The sequence below is a fragment of the Sardina pilchardus genome, chromosome 10 (assembly GCF_963854185.1).
Source record: "Sardina pilchardus chromosome 10, fSarPil1.1, whole genome shotgun sequence".
In the NCBI taxonomy this organism is placed as follows: Eukaryota; Metazoa; Chordata; class Actinopteri; order Clupeiformes; family Clupeidae; genus Sardina; species Sardina pilchardus.
Window position 1 is genome coordinate 4447000 of NC_085003.1, and position 6000 is coordinate 4452999.

The 6000-nt window shown below is 41.5% G+C and overlaps 1 long non-coding RNA gene across 3 annotated transcripts; it reads right to left on the reverse strand.

The window, feature by feature from the left end:
- Nucleotides 1-403: 403 nt before the first annotated feature.
- On the reverse strand, nt 404-2660 carry LOC134094056 (uncharacterized). 3 transcript variants are annotated; one of them, XR_009940412.1, is made up of 5 exons: nt 1691-2529; nt 1469-1562; nt 1164-1243; nt 954-1041; nt 404-680 (listed from the first exon to the last, which is right to left on the reverse strand). It is a non-coding gene; the product is annotated as an uncharacterized LOC134094056 (long non-coding RNA). The 3 variants fall into 3 exon arrangements; XR_009940410.1 differs by lacking the exon at nt 404-680 and adding an exon at nt 2602-2660 and having other exon boundaries at nt 926-1041; nt 1691-1787; XR_009940411.1 differs by lacking the exon at nt 404-680 and having other exon boundaries at nt 916-1041; nt 1691-2524.
- Nucleotides 2661-6000: the final 3340 nt, after the last annotated feature.

A 6000-nucleotide genomic window follows, 5' to 3' on the forward strand; every position in this document is an offset into this window, starting at 1 on the left:
GTGAATTTCATGTTTTACTGTAAAAGTCATGCAACTCAGCAGCCAGCCATTTGCTGTGAATTTACAGTATCATGTTGTGTATAATCACAATACCATACTGTATGTTTTCATTTTTACTGTAAAAGTCATGCAATTATTAGCCAGCAATTTGCTGTGAATTTACAGTGAAAGATATTGTACATTTGAACATTTGATTTGTGATTTACCTGACCTATACCAACATGTTTTGGATCTGGTCAATAAAAGCAACAACAAAGAAAATACCATTTGAACTTTTAATGAACACTTTTCAATGAAAATCATTGAGCAGGCCATACAAACATTATAATATGAAGACATAGGATTGAACAAAAAAATATTGTACAGGCCTGAGACGGTGCAGCATAACTTTGTCTGATTTGACACGGAATGAGTCAGGGGGTAAATAGTGCAGTGTGTAAGTGCAGTATGGCAAGTCCATGTAATGTAGTATGTGTGCTCAGGATGCGAATGGCATGAGGAAAGAAACTCCTCCTCAGTCTTCTGTTTTAGCCAAGTGGGATCAGACGTCTGCGTTACCTCAATGGTTTAAATAGTCCATGGTCAGAGTGTTAAAAAATGTTGGCCCCCTGTCCGTCCTCTTCTGGTCCTGCAGGGGTAGGGTGGTGCTCTGATGGTACCTTCGGCAGTAAATCAAGTATCTGTAAAAGAGTACAATAGGCCCTGTCCATGAATATAACTAATACAAACTACTCAAACTAGTAATCTTTAGTGACAAATAAAAAAAATACCCACATTAGCAACCTATAAGTCAGATGCAATAGTTACAGTATAAGTAATGCAGATGTCGGGTGCTTTTCTTTTGATAGGAAGGATATTTCAAAGTGACCCCACAGTTCTGAGCAATAGTATATCTGTGTGATATCATACCTAAATGCAACACTGTCTCCAGCAGCTCCAGCCTTTGTACGTACACCACCTTTCTGATGCCTTACATCGATCGTCCCCCATCTGACTTGCAATAGCAGCCTTTGGCTCCACACTGAGATTGTGACATGGCACCTAAAAAATAAAACAGCAATTGTCATACACCTTGTCATTGTTGAGCAAGATTTTTAAAAAATGAAGCATTAAAAAATAAGTAAGACAAGTCAATGAAATGTACAAACAGATATTATAATTACCTTGTGAAGGCACCCTTGTCACCACCACCATCACCATCTACTGTATGTTAATTCCTGGTATCAGTTTATTTGTGAGGGCTCTGTCAATAAAAGATAGGATTTAACATAAGTATGCATTCTATACAATACACTTGAAATAATGAATATGCTCAGTTTGGCAGATATTCACAACACTTTACATTACCACCAACACAATGGTAAACATGGATATTTCAAGAGTATAGTATTTTAAGTAGCTGCATTCATTCACAGTAGAGCACTCACAATGGTACCAATAAATACATTCAAAACACATTAACACTTACGCCAGGGAAGCAGCTATGGCTTCTAGACGTCATCAATTAGCAAGTAGTGCAATCAGGACAGACCGACTTTACCCGGGATGGTTGATGGAGCCCACTACACAATCATAACAACAAACAGACAAGGAAGAGAGGGGATAAACATACAAATAAATGCACACATCATAATGCTATATGTAATTCTGTACAATTTTTGTATGTGAATGTGTGCAGGGCCGGACCTACATTATTCTGGGCTGTCTTCGTATGGAAGTGGCACAAATTTGGAATTTTCGAGAATGCGCTCAGTGTTCCCAGGGCAACAGTCCTCACAATGCAATGTCTGTAAACAGAGGGAACAGAGGGAGACTAAGATTAATAAGTTGCAAAACACACAGAAGATAAAAAGATCATCACTGAAGCACTACTACACTCATATGCATTTTAAATAAACACATAGTTAGGCGCAGATTAGGTACTATATCAAACAAGGGGTAAATAAGGGCTATGAAATGAAGAACATGAAGCCAAACACTACCCTTCACAACCTAAAGTGCATCATACCCCCATTCACATCCTTGACACGTCTGTTAATGACAATGGCCATACTAAACTGCAGTTTAGTTAAGGTTAAGGTGGGAGATAAATTACTACATTCATTAGTTTTACTGGTCCTTTGTATCGGCACTACTGTATATCAAATTTAAATTAAGTTATCTACCTAAGCCTATGTCCCATGACAATTCTTAAGTCACGTTAGTTAGGAAAGTAACGTTAACAACTCTCATCTGTGTCTGCAATGTTAACTTAATGTTAGCCTGCATGGCTACAATCAGCCACTTTAAAGATAGCTAACGTAAATGTTACTTGCGCCTGATATTTCATTCAAACTTAAACTACATTCACAACGACATCTTACACAGACGTATTGTTGGATATGATATTAACTACCATTCCAGATATTGCACATAATCGTGAAGTTAGCTATTGAAAAAGCTAACTCTGCAAATGTTAGCGATTCTTAGCTCGCTAGCTAATGGCTAGCCAGCCACTTCTAACACAACCGGTTTTGGTAAACATTACAGTATAACGCCAATATATATTTTTTAATTAAATTCCCGTTTCTAAATAACATACAAAAGCACTGCACTTCTTACCTTGGATATGATGGCAGAGTTTGTACAGCTTACACATGCAGAAAAGTGATGATTGAAGTCATTGGTGGACGGCTGAGTTGAAAATTCAGTTGAGGTTGGCAGGTGCGGGTGGGAGGGGTGAACGTTAGAAATCGCCCCACAATGCTGCGCGGTTCAAGTGCAATTCAAATTTCACAACAAGGTGCTGTAATGTGATAGAGCTACTGTGATTTTACAGTAAATGTTTGAGTACAGTAATTTACTGTGAAATAATACTGTAAGGTATTGTGAAATCACAGTAATATTTAACAGTGTAATATTTGCAATGCATGCTGGGAAGCAGACAAAGCAAACAAACAAGCAAACAAAGTAGGCCTACACAAAATATAATTAAAGTTATCAGAGAATGTCTAGGTTATATTTTATATCTAAACCATGAGGTTTATAAAGTCATAAAATTGTGATAAGCATCCTTAATTCTTCTGCAAAGTTTTTTATAGTGGTGACCAGTTGGGGATGTTGTGAATGTCTGCTTAAAGTCATATGTGATATGGGACCTGCATTGCAGATCCGTACCACACACAAGAAGCGGACCCGTACCACACATAAGAGGCGGAACCGCATTGCAGATCCGTACCACACACAATAGGGCTCGGGCACACGACTTGCATTCTAGGAATATTGCCGCCATGTTGGTAGCGCACTGAACGTGATGTCCATTCATTCAGATGCAGAAGACAAGAAGCAGAAATATAGTATTAGCTGTGCTGTGCCCGCAAAGTTTTCACGTCATGATCCCGAGCCCTATAAGCGGACCCGTACCACACATAAGAGGCGGAACTGTATTGCAGATCCGTACCACACACAGTAAGCGAACCCGTACAGGTCCGCTTCTTGTGTGTTGTACGGATCTGCAATACGGGTCCGCATATTGTGTGTGGTACGGGTCTGCTTCTTGTGTGTGGCAGAGCCATAGAGAGAGCAGAGAGAGTTGCGACACGCTTTGATGTCGCCGCCACGCGATCAAAAGTTCCAAAAAACCTGCGCTGAATGGCTGAATTCCAGGAGGGTGGGATGTACTTCTAGATGCTGGAAGGTGTAATAAATTAACTCATTAACTACTGACCAAGAGATTGGCTGTAAATAGTTCCAAAAGTCCTATAACGAGGAAATAGCCTGGAAAAAGCACTGCCATTTTTTCCTACGGAGGTCTATGGGAGTGTCGCCACTCTGTTTTATCTACCGCTCTGTTGTGTGGTATACGGATCTGCAATTCATGGGTTTCATCAGGTCCCTTTCCACAGGTGTATAAAATGAAGCACCTTGATTATCAATGCAGACTGCATGGTGATTGATACACCTGTGCAAAGGGACCTGATGAAACCCATGAATACGGGTCTGCCTATTGTGTGTGGTACGGGTCTGCTTCTTGTGTGTGGTACAGATCTGCAATACGGGTCCTTTTATTGTGTGTGTGTGGCACGGGTCCTCTTATTCTGTGTTGTACGGATCTGCAATACGGGTCCGCCTCTTGTGTGTGGTACGGGTCCACTTCTTGTGTGTGGTACGGATCTGCAATATGGTTCCGTTTATTGTGTGTGACACGGGTCCGCTTATTCTGTGTTGTACGGATCTGCAATACGGGTCCGCTTATTGTGTGTGGGCCACATCTGGCCCACAGTCAGATACCGTAGGTCCGCTACATACGGATCTAAAGGCTTTCATGCGGATCCGGCCCAAAGGAAATTGCTATCTGGGCTGTACCTCTTAGACCAACACACTGTTCCAGACGCAGCAAGAGAGTGGTGTGGTCAACAGTATCGAATGCAGCCTTAAGGTCTAGTAGGACCAAAAGGGCATTTTCACCAGAGTCGAGGGTGAGGAGCAGGTCATTGGTAACCTGCAGGGCTGTCTCAGCGCTATGCAGTGCTCTAACACCGGATTAAAAGGGCTCTACCAGCAGTTTAAAAAAGCCAATAATTGTGATAGAACAACCTTCTTCAGTATTTTTGAAATAAAAGGTAATTTTGAGATGGGGCGGTAATTACTTGGAGCCTTTGCATCAAGGTTGTGTTTTTTTAGCAACGGCTGAACAACCGCGTGCTTAAAACACACTGGGACACTATACCAGCTGAGAGACATGAGTTAAGAATAACCTGAATACTAGGGCCGATGGTGTTAACTCTTCGAATGCCACATTGTTTTTGGAAGCTATGTCCCAGAGCGCCGGCAAGCTAGATCATTTTTTACTATTTTTGTAGAGCCACAGCGTATTCTATGTTATGGACACATACTATGGCTCATTTGAAAGGTGAGACTCTGAGCTCTCAGTGGGTGAAAACCGTTTATTTCTATGTGTCTCCATTTCCGAGATATCCCAAGCCAAACAGTGGCTGGTTTTCATCAAAATCCCTGTTTGTCTTCTAGAAACGGAGATATAAGCCGCTTTAAGACAGATGTACATTTCCGCAATGTTCACAGACTTTTTACGGAGGGGGCTTTTTTTTGTTGTGCTGTCTGAATTCATATGTCCGTATATCTACCACCGGAACCTTTCCTGCTGCCGACCTATGTTGCTGCCACAACTGCTATGTGCATGCAATCGCGGAAACTTGCACTTGTCAGTGATGATCAAAGATTCTAGAACAGAGCTCTGTTCTACAATCTTTGGTGATGATCAAGGGAAGTGTTACCCTACGTGTATTTAAAGCGCCCTATGTCAATTAACAGTTTGATCTCTCTAACACGCTGCAGGTAATGCAGCAAGGCTCCATAGCCTAGACTAGCCTACTCCCGGGGTGGTTCTCAAACTCTCTCCTCGATCCTCGATGCTCGGTCCCTGATTCGACACAATTCATGCGGCAATATCAATCAAATGCTGCGTTGTGATATAATGTCCAGATAAAATTGTAGTGTGAGATTTCATGAGTTTTCGATCGTCATCTACTTCAGTTCTCTTCATGATAGACTTTCAAAAATCACACTTAAGGTGAGTTAGAGTGTCTAGTTTCATAATTATATATAAAAAAAGCGAAATCGAAAGCTAAAAATGCAATATTATGTTGTTGGCACTCAATGAGTTAAAGGCATCTTTTATGATGTGGGAAGGGACAGCATCATTAGGTGAAGTTGAGGGCTTCATGTGCTTCACAATGTCCCTTAGGTCCTCAAATGACACGGGTGAAAAAGAATCTGGTGTTCCCAGTCAAAAGTGACCGCCATAGGAAATGAATGGGTATCCAGAGTAAATTCATTCAACATACAGAAAACATCCCCATACACACTGACCCAGCTCACACACACACTCTCTCACACTCTCACACACACACTCTCTCTCTCACACACACACACACACACAAACTCTCTCTCTCTCGTCCCCCTCAGAAACATTCTCCCTGTAACTCGTGGCTCCGGGAGATC